Source organism: Meleagris gallopavo, chromosome 11 (genome assembly GCF_905368555.1).
Source record: "Meleagris gallopavo chromosome 11, MGAL_WU_HG_1.1, whole genome shotgun sequence".
Lineage (NCBI taxonomy): Eukaryota > Metazoa > Chordata > Aves > Galliformes > Phasianidae > Meleagris > Meleagris gallopavo.
The window spans coordinates 11,408,799-11,431,988 of record NC_139414.1 but is presented as its reverse complement, the minus strand read 5'-3'; the positions used below and the strand labels follow the sequence as shown (position 1 = coordinate 11,431,988).

Below are 23,190 nucleotides of genomic sequence, written 5' to 3'. Positions count from 1 at the left end.
CCACAGCTTCTTCACCATCTTTCTTATAATTGTGCAACATCACAGCTGGTAGAGACAACTAGTAACTCCATCATCTGTAGCTGCTTGGAGAATCTTGTCTTACTTTTGCTTCAATCACTTAAGAACTTAAGCCTGCGCTTAGGGCAGGTCAGATTATCTTACTGCTCCTAGGCTTACATGTACTGTTAAGCTGCAGCCCTTACACCCTCAGGCTCTTGCAAGGATCCCAATGAAGGAAACATAGCTCTGCAGGCCTGACCATGGTTCCCAGGATGGCTGCCAGTGGAGGCTGTCCAGGCAAAGGGCTGTGGCAGGCACTGCCCCTCTCCTTCCCTTCCTGCCCGGCTCTCTTCTGGCACAGGCCAGCCTGGCTGCCAGCCCCTGGCACAGGACAATGGGCAGGTGGTTGCTGCTGCTGTGACCTTGCTCCAAGCAGACTTCCTAGCACCAGGGGGCGGCAGCCCAAGGAGCAGAGCCGGTGCTTGAAACGTAACCTCTGACATTTGACGGAAGATCATGCCAACCGCCAAGGATCAGAGCAGTCTGTCTTTGGGCGTCACACTCACCCTGGGATGCACACAAAGGGCACATGCCAATTTTAGAGCCAGCAGCTCCATCCTACCACTCAGTCAATTAAACTACCATTTCTAAATATCTATACAGATACTGAAGCATCCTGCAAAAATTGAGGGAAAGAAACTATCTGCAGAGCTCTTAAAGGAGTATTTTCAGAGAGCATGACTAAAGGAGATAGGCCAAAAGATGGCGCCTATAATGGCAACAAACCACAATCATGACAATATGGGAGACAATAGTCAGCACTTGGTGAGGCCACATCTCAAATACTGTGTTCAGTTTTGGGGTACCCACTACAAAAAAGACACCGAGGCATCTAGCATGTCCAGAGAAAGATAACAGAATTATGAAGGGTCTGGAGCACAACACAAGTCCTATGGAGAGTGGCTGAGGGAACAGGGATTGTTCAATCTGGAGGAGACTCAGGGGAGACCTTTCTGCTCTCTACAACTGCCTGAAAGGAGGTAGTAGTGAGGTGGGGGTTGGCCTCTTCTCCCAGATAACAGTGACAGGACAAGAGGGTATGGCCTCAAGTTGCACTATGGGACGTTCAGGCTGGACATTAAGAAAAAATTATTCTCCAAAAGAGTGGTGAGGCTCTGAAAAGACTTCCCAGAGAAGTGGTGGAGTCACCATCCCTGGGGGTGTTCAAGAAACGTGAGATGTGCAACTTAGGTACATGATTTAGTGGGATTATTAGTGGTAGATAGGCAGTTTGACTAGATGATCATAGATGTCTTTTCCAACCTTAGTGATTTGGTGATTCTGTGATTCTAATATGCAAGACAATCACTTGAAGGGATAATTAAACTGTGTTAGTAAATGCTTTTTCTAATACTCACTATATTTACAGAAGACAATATGGGACAATTAACCAGGCAAAGTACATTGTGCTGTCAGTGGCTGTACTGTGTGCTGTTCCCTGTTTCAAAAGGCTTTGCCAAGCAGTAGGACCTGGACCAACTGTTTGGGCAGCAACCCAAGTGAAGCTGAGAGGAGCCTTGTCACTGACAAGGCTCTCGTGACTCTATGACTCCCCAGTGCTTGCAGAAACATTCTCAGCTTTGTGCCATCCTGGCTCTCCTGGGGTGTGCTATCAGAAAGCAGGGAGTGAAGGCCTGGAGGCTTCCCTGAAACACATCTTTCTGCATCTGCAGGGGAAAAAAAATGCAGCCTTAGCACAGAGGATATCTTGTTATAAAATTATTTTTCACTTTTCCTTTGGCCAGCGGTAGCATTTAGGGAAAGCTGATTTTTTTTTCCCCTGCCATCCATGAGGTGTTCATTATTGCAAACAGTGGGAACTCAGTCTCCAAAAATATATTTGGATCGTAAGAAGAATAACATAAGAACTTTAAAAGTTTGGACATCCATTTTTAGAGAAAAATATGAGTGGGTTTAACTGTAGTTCTTATGTGAAGTTTATATGTCTCATACATTTTTTTATATGGTTAATATCAGTCAAGCATAGCTGATATCCTAGTAAGGCAGTTTCTTGTTATTTTTATTCAAAATACCCTCCTGAAGGTAAGTTAAATGCTCCATAGTCCCACATCTAAAATTAAATTTTAGAAAAAGGTCTTTTAAAAATGGTCTATTGTGTTAAGTCATACCTGCTAAATGTTATTCCTGGCACGCTGCATCACCACAAGTAACAGAATTAATTTTTCTTTTACAGAAATTAGTAATTAAATAAACATAATATAAATACTTGCAACTAACTTCTCCCTGTAGTAGCAGAATTTGGATGGGGCTAAAAAGTCTGAGAAAAATTGTTATCATAAAGGAGTTTTGTTTTCAGTTGTACCCAAGCTTAGCTTGGGCCAATTCACCCTCCTTAGGAAAACCCAAAGAGCTGGAATGATGGTGGTGTTTCTTGTACAAGAAATCCATTACAAAATCGTGCTAGACAGGAAATGGGAGAACAGCTTCCTTATGGCAAAGAAAAGTAGGCTAGCCCAAATGACCCCAAGCAAGCCAGAAGAGCCCTGTCCTGCTCTCAGACCCAGACATGCTCCAAGATTAGCCTCAAGACTTTTGGAAATGAGGATGAGTCAGTAGCCTCCAAACCAATGGGCGACTTGTTCATAAAAATACTTCTTGTTCATAAAAATACTTTCTGCACATGTACCTAGGGAGAACTGTCCACCATCAGTGAAGATCAATTAGAAGATACGTTTGAATGACCTTTGGACAAAAAGGTATTGATACAGTGCTTACATGACCTTGTGGTCCTGTGGCTTGCATTTTTAAGATTGCCATTCAGCTGTTTCATGCCTCTTAAACTTTCAACTGACTGTGAACCACAGACAGTTTGTCCTTCCTTTATCAAATACTCCATGGTTACATTTCAGGTCAGATCTAAGAAAAGATATTAATCATCTGTCAAATAAAATTGTCATTGTACTCCATCCTCATTCTCTTTCAATAAAGATCAATTGAAACAGTGTAAAAATGTCAAAGTCAAATCTTTTAAAAAGAAAGCAAAATGAAAGAACTATAAGTTGTGGTCCGTCACACTTTAAAGTAACTTTTAGCTGTGGTTTTGGATTTGGACATATCTAAGCCAATAGGGGTGGTAGTTGTCATTATTTATTGCTTAAATGTGAATCTTTGTTTTCTGTCTAGTATGCCTTATGGAAGGAAAAGAGACATCTGTGCTAAAGTAACCAATATTTCTGGGTGGGGATGTAACCATCTGGGTTAAAGTAACCAGCCCATGTATCACAAATGCTACGCCAAACTACAACTACATGGGAAAACAAACATATATATATATTTAAAACTGTCTTCTTAAATTTCCATATTTTAAAATGCACATTCTGATTTTTGGTACTACATTATGTTCGTTCACAAATATGTATGTCTTTGTACCAAAATTATATAAAGTAATGCAAGGTTGATGTGTTCTTATTTGCATTTATTACACAAATGCTAAAGTTCTGGACATGTAAAAATCAACAAGAGTGGCTATTACAATTAGAGTGTTGAAACCACTTACACTTCCTATAGCAGGTCAACAGCATTTATTCACTGAAATTTAATAAATTCAGTATTTTTGAAAAAGTTCTGTTAGAAGAGTTGCTTTTCAGTTGTTGTTGCCTAATTGCAAGAATCTTGTTCCCACCTCCTTAGATCTAAGCGTGTAATTGTCTTTGTCTCATAGGGTTACCTGCTTGCCATCCACTCCAGCAGTAATTCCCTAATCCGGGTGTCAACACTTCATTTCATTCTCCAATAAACAACATGTACATGATTGTACTTCAAGATCTATCAGAAAGTCAGCATCCCTTTCTGTAGCTCATCCCTTCCAACAGTCTTTTTCCAACTGTGCCTACAGCGGCTTATATTCAGGCTGAGGAAGACTGGGGGAGAAAAGCTCTCAGGACATGTAAGCACATTTCCCAGCCCAGACTGAGTTTTCTTGTAGCACTATCATCCACAAAGGGCACTTGAGTTTGCCTCCAAAAAGTATTTTCTTCTGTCTCGAAGACCTTTATGTCTCATGGATTAGTATCTGTCCCATGATGCTGTTAAAATATCAGCTTCTACCCAGTACTTCCAACTTCTGTGACCTTAGTTTTCCCTCTCATTTCATTATTTTATGACATAGTTTACAGAGTAGAGAATTAGCCATTCATTCATGAAAGTAAGTGCCAGCAAACTACCCCATAGCTGCTTTGGAAATGAAGAGTAAGAGCAAAGAAATGTTCTGAAGAGGTCTAAGCAAGAATGACATGTTGCCTTGTCTGTGCTGTGAGGAGAAAAGACAGGGGAATACCATAGTAACTGAATGGCATGGATATTTAACCTGCGTATTTCAAAGCCCTGACTGAGGACCTGAGGATCTTTCCAAAGATACTCTGTGGTAGTGGCAGGAGATCTAATTAGCTGCCAGATAATACTAAGCTAGTGAAAATCTGTCTGCCTTTTGATGGCCCAAGCTATATCTTGAGTTCTTCCTTCTCCTGAAATCAGAACCAACATATTTCTGTACAAGTATACACTTCAGTGAATTTCTGCTTCTTCCCTCATCTAAGAAGCCAAAGCCAGAATTTAGATCTAATATTTATTACAACTGAGTGCTACAAGATTTTTAGAAGGGACAGGCAAGGCAAGAGGGGTAGGGCAGTTTCCCTTTGTGTTAAGAATTGGATAGATTGTGAAAAGCTGCCTCTAAGAAACAGCCATGAACAGGTTGAGAGCTTGTGGATTAAAATTAGGGACCAGACCTATAAAGGATATCTAGTGACTAGGGTCAACTACAGGCCATCTGATTAAGGGGTGCCTGTTGATAAGGCCTTCTTGCTTCAGCTACAGGAGGCATCATGCTTGCAGGCTCTCATTCTGATGTGCCCTTTCAGCCACCTGGATACCTGCTGTTAAAGCAACATGGCAGGCTGAAAGCCATTCAGGAGACTCCTGGAGTCTACTGATGATAACTTCCTGATCCAGGTACTGGACAGACCAAAAAGAAGTGAAGCATTACAGGACCTGACACTCACCAATGCGGAGGAGATCGTTTAGAGGTTAAGAGTGGAGACAGCCTGGCTATGGCAACCACACTCTGGCTGAGTTTGTGATCTCAAGGCTTGTATGGGCCTGAGAAAGATCAGGGTCAGAAACCTGACCTTCAAGAGAGTGAACCTCCAACTGTTTAAGGAATTGTTGCATGAGATCCCCTGGGAAACTGCCCTTAGGGACATAGGAACAGAACAGGGCTGGCAGCACTTTAAGGTTGTGGATGCCCATTTCTGAAGGTATTCAATGCCAGGCTGGATGGAGCCCCAGCCAATCTGATCTAATGCCTGATTCAGTGGGTGGCAACCCTACCGGCAGTAGGAAGGCAGGAACTAGATGATCTTTAAGGTCTTCCAACCTAAGTCATTCCATGACTTTATAATTTACTACTTGAAACAAGCAGCAAAGTGCTTTTCCATCATGCTTCTTGAGGCAAAAAAAAAAAATACCATGAAATGGTATTTATTAAAATGGCTTAGATCCAGAACTAGGCACAAAATAAATATTCATACCATCATTATTGCTTGGTTTTGACTGCTGTTCTCAGGAGGCCATAACAACCTAACTATGAGGAACCTGGCACAGGCTTTTCATTGACAGAACTGTATGTTTGTTCTGTTTTATACTGTCAGTGATGTATAATCACTGCTGCTGCTTGATTTGTACTGCCTATGGCACCAAGGAAAATTAAAATTAGCATAAATTATAACATTTAACCTTTCAGTACTAGCACAGAATGATATATAGGCAAATGACAGAGTAAAAGAATCATTTCCACACTGCACCTTCTGATGAACAAAAATGGATGCAACTTAAAGAGCTTGTGACAATGTTAATTAACATTACAGCATCTTAACGAACACTTCTCAATTTAAAGTTTTAAAAAATGAAAATAAGCTTATTAATCAGGTAAAATCCAACTGAGGAAAGTGTTATCTGTCTGTCTTCTGCCACATCGAGCTATTGCCATGAATCCGCTGCCCGTGTGGTGTGGCCCTCCCTTTAGCTACATATCAGGAGGCAGCAGCTTCAAAGGGCTGAAGAAATAATTTTCTTCTGTCTGGAAAGGACAGAAAAAGACTGTCCTTTTCTGATGCTCTTTGGTCCTCATATTTAAAGCAAATGTTGGGTCAGAGTTGGCCTTAATTAAAAATAAATGTGTTTCACTGATGCTTCCTGAGCCATGCTGAAAAGTTTGGCTAACATGGTTGCACTCTGTTGTCAGGAAAACACCTAGCTTTGGAATGAACGCTGTTACTGTTTATATACTTCACATTACTGTTCTCTTTTCTTTTTAAATTCAACCTCTACCACTGAAAAAACATTTTCTTATACCAACTGTTACTTTTAAATAAAGGGGAAGAATAATGCAATTTAACCCTCTCAGTTTTTAACGAGTGAAAATGTGATTGAAAGATGAATATAAATAAATATAAAATGTGTCTAGATCTCTACATAGTTTATTCTTTTTGTGAATGTATACAGCAGTTAAAATATACAGCAAGCTATCTAATCCCATTTATTTCTGGAATCTATAAAGGATAGCCATAAACGTAGAGAGAGACAGACAGATATATGGATACACAGACAGGATAACATTTTCAAGGTTTCTGGTGAGAGAATCCTTGCAACAGATGTATTTTTTAATTTAGGATTTTCACTACAAGCTTAGATCATTCATAATTATACTCTCAGACAAGGAGGGGGTATAAATAAACTTTAATGGAAAGGAAACGGTCTGTAGAATAAGCATTTTCTTTGAATCTTAACAACCCTTTGAATTTATTAAAAAAAAAAAAAAAAAAGAGGCTTTCCTTGACAGATTGGTGAAAACCATTTAAAACACAGCAATCTTTCCTACTTTTTTCTTTGTCTGAGCAGATAGCTGCTGGTCAGCAAAGGCTGAATTTGAAAAATACTAATTTGTCAGGCTGATTTTGGCCCTCAAAACTAAAACAAGTGACCAGAGCAGAAATTACAACAGCAGAGGGAGGCAGAAAATCAGACTGCTCTCTGAGATCTGGTGCTCCTGCTGAAGAGCTGAAAAATTACACAGAAACTTTAAAAAAAAAGGAGCACTAGAAAAATAGCTCGAAGACTGCAATCATAGGACCTTACTGTTCCAGGCTCTGGTCATACACAGGCACTGGGACTTCCTTTAAGCTGTAAGGATAACAGCTTTAAGCCTCAACAGAGGGAAAAGGGGTGCCTGGATTCAGGCCTTTTTGCTTGGGGCTCTGATAATCCAGAGACAAAAGTCGATAGTGAATTCCAGAGCAGCAGCTGTGATGTTTCCATCTGGGGACCAGAAAACATCTGAATGAATGAGAGAAATGATCTAACAATCAATAACTTTTTTCAAGGCATCACAAGAAGCCTTTGAACAATATCACAAGAAGGAGAAAAAAAAAAAGGGAGAAAAGCTGTTCTAATGGAGGGGAAAATGAACCCACAAACAAGACCAAATTGACGTACAGTATACCACTATATTCACAAGTGTAAAAGGAAGAGTCTGGGAACTGAGAGTTTCAGTCCAGAAAAGAACATAATTTAAACTGTTCTTAGCCAGCTTGCCACTGGAGAAATTCCACCGATTGTGGAGAGGAAGAATTAATAGAAATTATTAGATCTTCCAAAGTTAAGCCTCACAGTTCACTAGACCAAAAATTCGTTCTGTCTTGCAGGAGACTGCACCTTGATCGAGGAGAAAGGTAAGATGAAAGATCACTGTCTATCTGAGGGGAAAGGGGGAAGGGCTAAGAAAGAAAACGTCAGTAATAAACCCTAGGTCCTGATTCTCTTTCCCTACAGTCTTTACTGGGAAAGAAGTTCTATGTACTACACCTCCAAATGCAGTGCATGGAATGCAGGCACTGGTGAGCTCAGAGACCCCTTCTTGTCATCTAAGACCTTTGCTCATAGAGAAGGTGCGAGTTGATAAAGCAGACAAAGAGGAGAAAAAAAAAAAAATCTATTTCAGACCAAAGGCGGCTCAACAGCGCAGCAGCCAGTGATAGGAACAGAAATCAGCTCAAGGTTGAACAGAGTTCTTTTATAACTTACAAATGGCTGAAACGATTTGTAGGATTTAAGAATTTGCTGGTTCTGGTTAGAGTCCAGAAAGTCAGGAAACAATAAGGAAAATAGTTTTTAGATGTACTCCTGGGTAAAATAGTTTCCAGGGAGCTTTTTTATATGTTGCCTAGAGAAACTCGAGCACAGAGGAACAATGCAATTGCTAAGTATGCATCTCACCACTAAGGTGATGTATTAAATGGAGGTGTTGTGGTGGAGTAAATAGGACCTGTAGCATTTCCATTCAGTGTCACCACCTCACTGCTTCATGAGAATATCACAGAATAGCTGCCAAGCCTTCTGATTGGCAAGATTACTGCTAAATGGGCCTTGGTGTCATGGAGCAAAAACCAGCAGGCATTAAGAAACCTCAACCCAAAATTATTTGGTTAATCTTAAAAATTCTTGCTATGTCTAAAAATTGTATGGTAGAGCTAGTCATAAATTATCTTGGATGTCTAGACAGGATTTTTTTTTATATAAGTGTCATGCTCCTGTAAGGAGAAATGCATTCCCTGATTATGCCATGTTGCTCTAACATATTTTATTTAAAAGTAGAACATATATAATGTCTGGTCTTACTGTGGCCCAGAAAAATCTCAAAAGCAAGTGAAATTGTGAGTTCTGCCAGAGTTTGCAGAGAATGTGAGGAATGGCTTCTTCATTTTATTCATCTGGAGTCCAGGGAGACCAACTCTTCCTTCACTGGGAAAGTGCATATCCCCAGGGCACTCCAGATTTGCTGCAGCCCTCAGTCTCCAACACACTGGCCAGAATTCATTGTATCCAGCGAAGCGATAATTACATTATGGTGTATAATGACCTCTTTATTATTTTGCAGAAGTGTAAAAAATAGGAACAAGGACTTGGAGAAGTGAGAAAGTCAGCTCGCAGCAGGTGGGTGCTGGCAGAAGGGACATGCTGATGTGCCAAGCCCCAGGCAAACATGGGTCCATGGGACGATGGCATGCAGGGAGCTCAGCTTCTGCATAGGGTAGTGGGATTTACAGCCCAAAGACCAGAACTGTTCTGCCTAATAAGCACACTGGAAAACACTTCCTTGAAACACAGTTGAAAATAATAGTTCCTCATATTTTATGTCAAATGGTAATTTCAAAGTTAAGCTACAGCTCTCTGTGTATTTTTATGAGGGTAGGAAGCAGAGAATGAAACATTTTAGAGCACCAGAAGATGAGTATTACTACAGGATGCAAAAGTTGTGCTGTAGAGTTTAAACACTATTACAGTGAAGTTTGGTCTCTATGCTGCAAAGTATGTAGGAGCTAATTACTTTAAGACATTTCTCATACAAACATGACCCCAGAATACTTTATCACATTTAATAATTTTAAAAGACAGGGCATATGAAACATCATCAAGTCAACAAAGCTTAAATAGATTCATGAATCACCTGAACTTGAAACCTTGCAAGTTCTCCCTGCTATAAAATGAGAATTAAATAATATCAGTTTTTAAAAGGTAGGCAATTAAGAAATGCTGACTTTTATTGCATGGGATTCTGCGATCTTTGTAGAATGGATCCAATATTGGATTTACAAATTATATCTCACAACTAAAGATATAATTCACATGTTTAAGGCTCCTTAGATGTTTAATCAATAACACTCTGAGTAAATGTGTTTTTAGAATCTATGAGCCATTAACCCTCAAAAGCTGTAAGTTTGTAACAGGAATGTTTCTGTCTTCGTGTGGAAACTCATCGATGCCTATTGACATCTCTCTGTTTAATTGCAATTTAAATCATGGTGTATTTCATTAGATCTCAAAATGGATTACAATGCTCCATTAATTTTGTAGTTATGTATGGGAAAGACCTAGTAGTGACTCTATGGGTCATGTATGGGCCTCAGTTTGTGAAGGGAGCTCCTACTGACATCAGTGTGAGATCTGCACATGGACTGAAGGCATGACACGGCCCATTATTCTCAATTTTCCATAGCACAGTCTCTGAGAGAACACATCACAATAGAAATTGCTTATCTGGGATGTACCAATATGTATGTTCCAGGTTTATTTCAAGACTGCAGAAATTCAAACATTCTCTGCACTCACACAGCGACAATTTTCCTAAATGTCATCGTCTCCTTTTCCATTCTTTTCACATATAATGTATACAACCAACCTCTCCAAAAAGAGCTGATGAAAAGATATGTATGTCATTTGTATTACCAGAAGATGAAATCAACAAAAGATCTTAGCTAACTTCAACTGGGAGTTCTGGCACTGCTTTCAGATACAGACAAATTATTTGACAGATTTTTACTGGTATTCTATTTCCCAGTGCTGAGGAAAAAAAAAAAAATACCTTAAAAGTCATAGTTACACTTTGGCCAAAGATAGACTAGCAAATAGTGGAATTTTTAGGGTGCATATGTTAAAGAGAAGTAGAGCACAAGGGTATGGAAAGAAGCAGAGTATAGCTAGGAACAACAGTGTAAGATACAGTAAAAAAAAAATATAGACAGAGCATCAAGAGGAAAAACGTAACACTGAGACCTCTTAAGCTGTGAAAGTAAGGAATAATAGTTGTGATTCTGTCCTCTGTACTATACTTGTGGAGCAACTGTAGAAGCAACTGATGTTCAGTGAATGTCCTCTAGCCCTACAGCTTTGCACGTCATAACATCCAGAAACAACTCCAAGCAATTCGGGCTCATCAAGACCTTAAAGATACAGAGCCACAGAAATGTTCCTCCCTAAGCTGGACTGCATGCAAGAAGTGGTTACAATAATGCTCAGTGCTGTACTCTTCGTTGACCCCACTGCCTACTTGTGGCACAGAAAAGAGAACTTATATTCAAAGCAGACTATACAGAATCTTAATAGTATGACTTGGGGCTCTTCCTTGCTCAGAGTTCTCCATATCATAGGCATCTCACGATGCTCTGGCATTGTGGCTCTTAGTTCCCTGCAGCACTGCCCAATACAGCTTCTTCTCTGCCTGTTCCCAAGACCACTCCCAAGCTCATCTTTTCTGCAGAAGTCCAAAGACTCTCAAAATGTACAAATCAAGGTACTTGGCATGAAAAGTGCTGATCTTGTGCTTGTTTGATTGCCCTGTTGGAAAACCAAAACTGAGGAGCCATAGAAGTGTCTTCAGAAACATCAGGGAAAATCAGTAAAATTGTTCATATTTTAGTCAGCATATTCATCAATATCAAAGACATCTTTGACCTTCCTACTCTCTTCAGAAAAGCATTTACACTAAGACCTTCCAGTAGATATTCTTCAGAAAGGAAAAGTTGCTCCTTTGATCTCAGTATGGATCTGAGAATAGGAAAGCAAATCCCTGAACCACTTCTGAGTCCTCTTGGACATCACTGCCCACACCATTCTGAGCCTCATTTTCTCTGATTAGAGCAGATCATTATACTGATATTCATCACCCTGAAGGCCAATGAAACCTGAAAGTAAAGCTAAAGTGACTCTGACTCCCAAAAAACTTTTGAAAGTCCTACTGTAATTTTCTCTAAAACTTGAAGATGGGTTCATCAGGAATTGAGAAAGACCTTGCTTAGGTAAAATGTACATATTTTAAGAACTACATGGAAAGAAAGCAAAATAGACCATGACAGTTCCAAGTTATTGCCCATGCATCCAATTTGTGTCTTTCAAATTTTATACAGACAAGAACTTCACTGTTTATAAATCACATTGAGTGTGTTAGTCATTTGGATCAAAGAAATTGCCTAGCCCTATTTTTGGCTCAGCAAGTTGCTGTAAAGGTTTTTATGTTTTTACACTTGGTAGACTAGGTATTCTTGTGCTGAAATATTGTTCCCATATCTTGAATATTACAAGAAAAAAACAACCAACACCAGAAGCAGATATCTTTGACTAGCATTCTGACTCCTGCAAGAATTTTTTTCAGTAACCAACTCCACTGTCATCATTAACTGCATCTGTAAAATGGAGGTTTTGAAGATAGGCTCAAGAAGATTGGAAAAGTCACTCCTATTTAAATCCACATAGTCTCATGCAATCCATTTTTACAGAGCGCATGCTGAGTACTGAATATGAACCAACAGATACAAAGTGATGAGTAAGACAGGAAATGCAGAGAAACCTGATATTGGAATAAAGGGAGAATTGAAGCTATCAGTTTACTCTCCTTGTGTAGCAAGAGTGAGGACAATGCTGAACATTAAATGCTTAATACACTTCCTTATTAAGGATTGGACTTAGACACCAACAAATCACCACTGAAACTTCAGCCCTGTTTCTCGTGTTGCAAAGAAGGCAGGAAGTATTGAAAGATGATTCTTGTTACTGCCAAGAGCCCCTCTCACCATCACCTTCCTCCAAGCCCCATTGTCCCTGCTTGTTCTCTGTGCTGGAGCCTGGGAACGGTGCTCCCTTCTCAGCACACACTGCTGGCAGAGCTGGCTGGGAGGAGCACGCTGCTGAGCTGTAGGACTAGCAGATGAGTGGAGCCTCTGAAGAAGACCTCAATTCTCTTTCTGCTCAGGTTAGTGGCAAATTTCTTTAAAAATGATGGCTGGCAGCAAAAACGTCCTATCTTTCAGTTGTTTTAGTATGGCACACTGGCTGTCTTTCAGCTGCTGTACTGATGGTTATAAGGTAAAAGTCTTTTCCTTTCTGGAGTGCCTTTATTTAAAGTGCAGATTCTGCCTTTGTGTTAAACCAACATCATTTCAGAGCACACAATACACCTGGGAGCACCAGAGTCCGCCTCTAACTTAAGGCAGAGGTGAGCTTTATACAAAGCCCAATCAAACAAACTAGTAGGCAGAAAAGGGCCACAAGAGAGTCTGCCGAGTCTGCAGTAAATGTGTTGGTTCACACAACCCCAAGCTTCCTCCTCCCCTAGTAAAGGGACCAACCCAGGAAGCTGGCAAAGAAGGGTCCTGATTCTGGAGATGTTCTGCGTATTTGGATTGAGAACTGGAAAAGCAAGTGGGAAAAAGAAACTGTTTGCAAAATCTCCACTTTTACATTAATATTAGCATTTCATATGATGTAGCTGTGGCACATGAGATAGCATAATCGTAGAGAAACAAATTGTCAGGTTAATTTCAATTTGTTTTTTCACAGCCTGTGCAAACATACATGAGCATAAATCACACAGTGGATGGAATCAGAAGAGCAGAACCTTTCAGGTGATAAAAGCTTACACAGACTAAGTTTGCATTTTGTCATGTATTTTTTAATTATGTGGAATTATTTATAGAGTTTCTCTTTCAGGAAGAAAGTTTCTTCTGATTTTTTTTTCTTTAATGCTGCTTTCAAAAGACAGTCAATAAATACCCTTTATTGACTGTGAAACAATAGGGTAGTTAGTACTTCTGATACACGCAATTAACATGAAAGGACAATCTGTGAAATGTACAAAGTAAACGCATCATGAGTGAGCATTGTCATCAGTAGTCTGGCTTTTTTATACTGAAAAAATTGCTTGGGGAAGTTGGTCAAACAGCTATTGCTATTACATACACACACTGCTGATTTTTAGTGTTTTTTATAAAGATCAGTAATGATATTCTATTAGAGTGATGAGACCAGAATTAATTTAAATAACTCTGTGCCTGATTCATGAAAAACAACCAAAAAATGCCTCCACAGTCAGGGGCCATTATTTCTGTAATTTTTCTATGGAAAAGTCATGGTCTGCATTCAACTTCCAGTTCAAAAAGAAAAGTTTCCAATTTATACAGATGGGGTTTTATCGTTGCAATCAGTTCCAGAGGAATGACTTAACTACTAAAAGGAAAACCCACTCCATTGTCTAATTCAGAAATACACCAACCCCTCACCAAAATTCAAACAGACTTTCCTTCCAGAAGTTATTTAACTATCCCCCGCTGCAACTGCAGGCAGAAAGAAGAGCAAAATGGACACACAAAAGAAAACTTTTTCATAGGGCGTATTAAATGGCCCTTTGTTTTTCAGACATCAGCGTCATTTCCATTCTTGATTAAACACAAATGCTAAAAAGCTTTTGAAAACATGAATCTAACTAAAGGTAGGAATGGATATAAGACACACATACGCGCTGTGCTCCTGTAATGTTCAGAAGTGTTTTCTGTTCAACAGCCCATATTTACATGCTTCCTCACAGCAGATTTCTAAGCAAACTCTACCCGTGCCGTAAATAATGCTTTCATTCTACTCTTATGCTCACGCATATTTTTGCTGTCGTGAAAAAAAAAAAGCTGTGTACCTTGGAGAGATATCCCAGGCAGCCGAGACAAATCGCGTGCCTAGCACAACTTTATGAAAGAGCATCGGTCAGAGGAGGTACGCGAGAGAGACTCTGCCCTAACAAAATCAGATGAGTACTGCCTGCTGCTTAGGCTATTTCTGTGAAGGCCTCACCATATATTTCAAATTTACCACATTATTTTTACATTTTCTTTTATGATTTTTATTAAAGCGTATATTTGCTCAGCGCAGAACCGACTCAAACCTCCTATCACAGGGACGGTACCCACGTTTCTGATGGAGCATTGCTTTCTATACTCACAAGGAATATTTTTAACTGATGGAAGAAAAACAAGAGAAAAAAAATCTCTTCCCAATTTGTTTGTTGTGTGCTTTTGACAGCGTGTTCTGCGTGGCCAGCATTAGCATTTCCTTTCCAGTTTCCCTTGCTTGGCACATACATATTTCCCAGTCCCAGAGAAGAGCATTTTTAAAGATAGAAGTATTTAACAAAAAGAAAAAAAAAAAACAGCACAAACACAAAACCTGGCCAAAAGATGCAGCGCTGGGGCACCTCACTGAGCTGCTTTTAAGCCCCTCTTGAAAGCAAGTGCACTGTAGATTGGTAGGGTCGACAAACTTTTAGTAGATTAAATAACAATCTGCAAACCATTCTTTTCCACCTTTTTTGAGATAATTTCTTCCTACTCCACAAATTAAACTCCCATGGGGAAAGTGCTTCTCTCAGAGAAGGCTCCAGGTGTAAACTGCTGCCTAAAAACAGAACCTCCTCCCTGTCTTACTATTCCATAGCTCAGGAAAGTAACACTGATCCCAGCTAGCAGGGAGGCTATAGCTAGAAAAATCCCTCATACATCTTTTTTTTCTTTTTTTTTTTTTTTTTAATGGATTTTAATCATTTCTTATTGCCTTTTCTTTTTTTCCTGCCAGAAAATACATTTCTTCCTATATGCTGCACTCAAACAAGACAAGTGAAAAAAGAAAAGATCCTTATTTGAATATGGGTAGCAGGATCAGGCCCATTGATCTTTGCTTATTTTCTGCTAAGCTTGCACTATAGCAAAAAATTATTTAAAACTCCCAGGGCCTATTTTCTGGTATATATACTACAGTTTGCTACAGCTATAAATCCTCTTATTTTAAAGAATTTAATCCCAAGTGTCCATCAGAGCATCCGGGCCCAAGGTGAACTCTTTCTGACTTCTTCGTTTGTAATTTTAATTCTAGCTTTGCTTCCTAAATAATTTCATTAAGAACTTCAGGCAGTTTTATAGTTCACTATTCATTTTTAATGTATTTTCTGATTTTTTTAGGTTTCCATCTAATACTTGTTTCTGCTTTCCTCAATAATTTTAAAACATAATTTCAAAAATAAAATAATGCACTTTCTGCTAAGAAACCCTTTGCCTTAATACAAATACAGTGATTTAAGCACTCTTCTGGGGTTTTGTAGATGTTAATGTTCCTGGTCTCAAATTTTAGCATCATTCTTTAAAATGAAGGAAAAAATCAACTTGCAATTTAGACAGTTACCAAATTACCAAAACTAGTGCAGCAACTCTTAATGAGTGAAACCATTAACAATTTTCTGACTGCAGCCCCTGTTCAAATACCTTGGACACCTTGTTAGCACAGAATGAGGTGTTCAATCAAGAGACTGGGAATTGGAAGTACCAAGGCACAGTTTTGAGTGGTGATTACAAGGGCATGAGTGTGAGTGCCAAAGTAACAGTCTTCTACACTGCAGGAAGCTGAGAAACCTTCAAGTCTACATTTGTAAATCAGCCTGGATGATTACAGCAGTCACAAGCAAAGAACATATGAAACAATTATTTGCACCATTCTTTCACTCTTTTAATTTGCTCTTAAAATGAACACAGTGATACTGAGAGCCATTGGTGCTTTATTCTTGAAAATGCTGTGTGATTTCGTAGCTTTCTAAGCAGCACCTTAAATTGCTTAAAAGTAGAAATATAATAAAGAAATATTGTTTTTGGACTGTTCAGCTCCTTTCATGTCAATAATCTAAGCTTACATTAACGTTTGGATATGTCTGTGAATTTACTTTAAAAGTATTTGGTTGATATGCTGAAGCAGAATGAATTTCAACTTTCTACCTCTCCTAAATTGCTTTGAAAAGGCAATTTGCCTTTTTTAAGTGAGTAAATTGCAAAAGCATTTTTGTTACATTAAAATCGTGTTGTAAATTTAGGTCTATGTCCTAAGCAAAAGAATGTCATTCCTTGATGCTAATTTTACTGCTTTAATTTTATGAAACAAGTCCTTTATAATACAGTTTCCGTATATTTCACTCATTTTTTTCCCTAAATCTATAAACTCCATTCCATATTGAAATAATCCTGAACATTTCTAAAACTCATACTTCAGACCAAAAAAAAAAAAAAAAAAAAACTTGCTGCTAGAAGCTCATTTCATATTAACGATAAGGAATTATTGACTAAGGAAGTGATGAGAAATGGCAAAAAGAATTAAATTATTAGCACTAAAGGACTACAAAAAGATAATCTTTTTCATGAAATTTAGAATATTCTGCTTCTTTCCTGTACTGTTTGGATATGTAACATATATATAGTTCTAATATTTCACAGAATTAAAGAAATAAATTATCAGTGTAAAATATTATAAATCACTGAATTTAATTTAAGAAAAATATGATGTTTATAGAGCAGGTTCTTTTGGACAGCTCATTTTATGCCTTTTATAGGAATAAGCTAAGAGTATTACAAGGTTAATTATCATCTCAGCTATATCAATTGCTAATATAAACAGCAAATACAAATTATTTTCCCTTCTTTTTGATCACCAAGAAATATAATGCAATAACTTTTCACACAGGACCGTTCCATCTATTACTGTAGGACCATAAAGCACTTATTTCAAATTCATCTGCTTCTATAACAATTATTTGCTTGCAGAATTCTGTGTGACTTGCAAAAAGCAGTTGGCTGCTCAAGTGGGAATGCAGCGTTTTGCCTTACAGGTCCTGAAATATTGTCATGCATCACTCCTCGGCTTTGCTACCCCTTCCTGGAAACTCCCCAGAATATGTCTCCAATCACTAAAAGAAAAAGATAGTTCTGGTTCTGTATCTCATATTTAAATAGTAAAAAGAAAAGAAAAAAAAAAAAAAAGCCAATCTCCTGGCTGTGATATGCTTTGCTGTTAACGACATACCATGGGTCTAAATTATTCTGAAGGGAATTCCAAAGCACAATATCCTCGCTTTATTTTGTGCTTGTTTATACAAGGTAACTTTAAAACAGATATTATCACAATTCTTGTACCTAAGGGTGCCGGAGCTATCAGGAACACAGCAAAGTTACATATCACTTAAAAATACACCAGAATATTTCCCTTTCCCCAGCTCCTTGCCTCAGATATACCTAAGAACAACCGCGACTGAAATCACCAGGCTCCCTCTGCAAGCTGTTCTCTGGTTTCAATAACAGGAGGATTCTCAGATGCAGAGGGCGCTGTTGCTCATCTATTTTGCAAGCATTTCCTGATGCAGGCTAAAAACATTGATCTAATAGTTTAATGTTTATATTTTTAAGCTTTCCATGAAACGCCAGTGGAATTGCTGACATATAGATGCTACCTTCCGCACTATGCGATGAGTTTGCTGAAATAAATCCTTTCTGTGACAGACTGGAAGGGAGATGCCAGCTATCGTCACCCAAGTTTTTCACTGTTTCCACTTTACAGCCCCACTTTATATCCCAGCCACAAAGTTCCTACCATCACACATTTTCATATAAGGACATTTTAGTTGCTTTTATTTTAAAAGCACACTAGATGTGTTTAAGTGTAACTTGCAATGCAATATGTGAAAACAATTTGAAACCCAGCACTGCAGTTCTATTCTGTAACATCTCTCTCTCTCAAATATTCTCTTTAGTTTAGAACAAATTATTTCAGTTGTTTTACCCATTAAAAAAAAAAAAAAAGTATTAACTAATTACACAAGAAAAACAGAGGAGAGGAATATACCATTTACATCTTAAAATGATCTTACATGCAATAAATCCTCTTCACAGCTTTATGCATGCATGTAGTAGCATTGTACCTCCACATGCATAAGTAACAGCTTTAAAGACTGTCAGTAATTTGAACTAAACTGTTTCCTAAATTCCTTTGTAATGTGCTACATTTTCTCATGCATTCACATTTTTAATAATTTTCTTTTTTTCTCCCACTGTTGAAATAAAAAATCTACTAAACCTCAAAATGGAGGGGGGGGAAAAAAAGTGGGTAAAATAGAAACAAACTTACAGTTACAGCTGAAATTTTATGTGTAACTTGCATAATTGTACATAAGCAGTTTAGTTGGGTGGGAAAGAATGGGCATCCTGCAGTCATCTGAAGTCATGAGAGTTCTGCCCTGCAAGAACTGCAGGATCGGGCTTGAGACATCTCAGAGCTGCTCCAGCCCTGAGCTTCCTGTGCTACCTAAGCCCCATAGGGTGCATTAAAGCCAAAGCAACAGGCTTTGTGCAGCTTTAGCTTTAAATCAGACTCTATAATCTCCACCAACTTTATAAATGTTAACACTTATTTACCCAAAATAACTAACTTTACCCCAAAAAATTATTACTTCAAATACGGAACATGAAGAAAAATATTTCAAGACACATCTTTTTATTTCTTTTCTCTAATTGATTTTATTGATCTCTGGCTTATACTACAGTCAAATGCATCTGCTGATTAAAGTGTCTGCAAAGCATCTATATGGCAAACGTGAGCCTGAAAAAGGAAGCAACTGGTTTAAAATGTAAATATTGGGATAAATACATTTCTCATATGTCAGACCTGGTGTGTGGCTCTACAGCTTTCAAAAAACAGCTTAAAACAGACTCAATTCTTCAGAGTGGCAAACAAGCCATAGTACTATGTGGCTGACTAAAATTACCCCTAACGTGATGTTTGGAATTCATCTTAACCAAAACTTTGCCTAGTTAAAGCAGCATCCATGCTCTCATAAAAGTGCCCATTGTTCGTGTCCCCTCCTAGAACCAATGCTCATTGAAAAGTTTGCCACCTGATAAAGGCTTTAACACCGCCGAGAGAAAGTTGTGGGTTATGATTGGCAAGTTCTTTGCACCCCAGCTACCCCCCAGCCTGGTGGAGCGGGGCTCCGGGTTGCATTTTGGCCCTGTCTTTATGTCAAATCACTGCCATCAAAACAATGGCTCATATTACATGAAAATCTTGTGCAAATGAGCCATAATGGGAGTGAATGACAATCTTGTAAGACCGTGCAGCAGGATTCTCCTTTGATCTGAAATATTGTTAATCTTTCTCAAACATAACACTAAGTATACTTGGCAAATCCTGTATGAGAAAGTCCCTATAGCGCAGCTTTGCGGACAGCCCACCAGAAGCAAAGTACACACCGCCCCAAAAAGAGGCACAGCCAGAAGTGAAGTACACTTCAGCACTTTGCTGTGAGCTCTGCCTTCGCTAGAAAATTATTTACAATTAAAAGACCTCTCTTCCCGTTTCTTCTTCCTGAAAACAACTCAAACAGTATGTTTATTTATTCTTAATAATGGATATTTGCTGCTGGATCACAGCTTCGTTTAATTAAGAAGCTGCAGTATTTAAGATATTAAAATCTGTGTTTCAAAAAAGGTTTGCTTTTTCAAAACACAGGCCTTATTTATTCATGGCTTAAGAATCAGCCTCACTCTAAATTATAGTTTTAATATGATGTTGCAGGGAGTAAAAAAAAAAAAATTCTAGCAACGCTAAGGCACAATTTTTCATTGGTAACAAAGGCGTGATATAGGAGTTTATACTTTCCTAATGATGCTTAAAGCAAAGATCTGGAACGGTATGTCTCAGACAAGGTCATATATCAACTTCAGGATAGTAAAAACCTCTCCTTAGACTATATTACAGCCAACTCACACCTTTTTGTTGTGCAGCCAAATATGCAAGGCGTATGTAGACGAACGCAAACAGAGTAAATCATGTTGATTCAGTGCTAGTAGGAAATATGCCTCTTCAGTTGTGTGCTGCTTTTGAAGTACTGCCTAAAAATCAGTCTTGGGCTTCAAAGAGAGGGGATTATAGCCTTTATCCAGCAATTAATATGGCTGAAACTCAGAATGTCAGCACCTGACGACTATACGGGCTGGACAGTAGCCTAGTAGGGGTTCAGTCCCCCTCAAGAATTGGAATTTATAAAAGAAATTAGTGCATAAATAGACCAAAATATTTGGGAAAGGGGCATAAAATTTTAAACTTCCAACGACCTGTCTATATTTTGATGTGTTGGGGAGAGGGGGAGTTGTGGTGTCCCTTGACCTTTAACCTGCCTTATCCACCTAGATCATTTTAATCTCCCACCAACTGTTAAGCAGAAAAGAGTGCTATTAAAGAGAAAGCTACTCCTTTTGCCTCCTTACATAGATCAGATGACAACCTCTCCAAGTCCCTCCTCTCTGTCAGAGTTCAAGGGTTCAAAAATGGTCAGAATATCAAGCAACAGAAAGCCAGCAGGGCTGCGGCAAAAGGAGTTTAAGCACTTTATATTATGCAAAGTGGCTAAAAAAAGAGAGGATTTTGTTATTTTGAAGTCTTACTCCCCAGTTTATTATTTCAAATAGAGGCTCTGATATCAGAAGATCATAGAGCTTCTAATTTGAAAGGGGGGAAAAAATTATTCTGGTTTGCTCCCCAAACTTACAGTCACCCAATAATGTTTTCCATATTAATTCTTCATATGGAATTCTATGGTTTAGGTCATGCACACATGCAACTATCAGTAGTGTACTGTAAATAAAATGTGCATTTCGCAGTCTAATTCTAGTCAGTATTTCATGGAAAATAAAGTAAAATAAGATGAAAATGAAATAAAGAAAAATGCAGCATCCAGACTTGTTGGTCCAAAACCAACTTCAGATGGCATTTTCACAATGCTACATATAGCACCCTATTCTTCAGAGAACATCCAAGTTTTTTTACTACTATTTCTCATTTGTAACCATAGACAGTTGTTATAGCACGTTTCTTCCCAGAATTTCCACTTCCTTTGAAGAAAATATCCCCTGAGTATCCATGCTTAATGTACTTATGGAAAAGCAACTCTATATCATGACAAGCTAAACAATACATTTCTTTAATAAAGAATGTCTGATATTAAATGCAGAGTTCTTATTTCAAAATGGTAAAAAATCAGTTTGAGGGAAGGAATATAATTGCTCAACATAATATAAATGGAATGAGTGCAAGCTGAATGTAATTTTTAACAGAGCCTCATTTTCTAAATATACATATAATGTGTTTGTGCGTCTGTATACAGAGACATGATAAACAATAGAATTTAGAAAACTGCATTAGACTTTGGCTTTTGCATTAGGCCCTTTCCATCCTGTGTATCCTAAAATGCTTGACAGTGTTTCCATTGTAGTTAACTGAACACAGTAATGGTGGAGAAATAACACAATGGCTCATGCTCTGTCTTAGCCTGTTGAGCCTGCCATCGTGTGACAGGGAGTTCTGGCCGAGATGTAGGCTCAGACAGCCGCTTTTTACAAAAGTGCCACAGTGATATTGCCTAGACAGGCAGCAGGGATAGGCAAAAGGGATTTTGGATTAACATCTCATCTCATGAAGGACGGCACCTCAAACAGTTCAGCGCCTCCCTAGTGTTGCATTGCCGTGTCAGCGTTAAGAATCAGCCCAAGTCCTGGTGGGAGACTTAAACTTATGACCTCCTAGCCAAGAGGTAAGAACCCTGCCGGTTGAGGTGTACTGTCATTACTGATGTGTGCTTGCATGGGCTGACATCTATGTTGACTACAGTTTGACCTCAAAGTGGAAAATTGATGCCCCCATAGATTTTTAAAGTAACCCATATCTTGTAGAACAGCTCTGTGGGTTTTTTTTCCCCTCTTGGAAGTTACCTCTTCTACCAGACAACAGCAGCTTTCAGCAGAAGCCTAATCTCTAAATACCAGTATCATAGACACCTTGAAATAATGTGAATACCTTTCAGATCTACCTGGATTCACAATATTTAATTGGAAATCTTTAGCTTGCCTTACAATAACCAAGATAGAGTGGATTTTAATAGTAAAAATAGGGGGGAAAGAGGTTGGAGATAGGCACAGTGTTTGCAATAATTAAATATATAATTACATTTACAAGGGAATAAAAAAATTTCAGAAAACCTGGTATCAATGTAAGGAAGGACATTTCCCAAAGACAGTGTAATATCACAGCATATAAAACACATGAAGGGGTAAGAGAAGCATTCAACTTGTATTGTGTGCTATACACAGCAACAAATTTCCTTGGGGAATATTTTCATTATATTATAATGTACATAAATTTGATATTATGGGAGAAATTATCAGTCTTGATTCAGCTTCTACTGCAGTTATTATTACCAGATTAGACAGTTGATGACTGCAGATTTGGACCCAATCACTGAAGAATCGTTCCAATTTGACGGTGATGCTAACCATACTTAACAGGTGTTAAAGTCTAAATATCTGAGGACCATCTAGATTTGCAAAGTAATGGTGTAAAAAGTGTTGCCTAATTTAAGGCTGAGGAACACTGCAGATGTAAACAGACTTTGGGATAAATCTTTAACTGGTAGGCCAGACTGCAGTTCAGATTTCTAATTTATTTTTTATTTGAACTTCTAAATGGTGCTCATCCCAAGCTGCTAGCACCATTCCAAATTTAATTTAGAAACACAAATCATAGCAGAAAGCGAAACTTAGCCAGACACTAGCAACAACTGTGCCAGCTAATCCTTAGACATAAAAGAATATATAT

At 38.5% G+C, this 23,190-nt stretch overlaps 1 long non-coding RNA gene across 1 annotated transcript in view; it reads left to right on the top strand.

Annotated features, from left to right (window-relative positions):
- Positions 1-12,337: 12,337 nt before the first annotated feature.
- LOC146543631 (uncharacterized) overlaps positions 12,338-23,190 on the top strand; it is a 34,414-nt gene continuing 23,561 nt past the window's right edge. The window contains exons 1-2 of the long non-coding RNA XR_014885546.1: positions 12,338-12,661; positions 13,249-13,313. This is a non-coding gene — a long non-coding RNA (uncharacterized LOC146543631). The remainder of the gene's footprint in view (positions 12,662-13,248; positions 13,314-23,190) is intronic.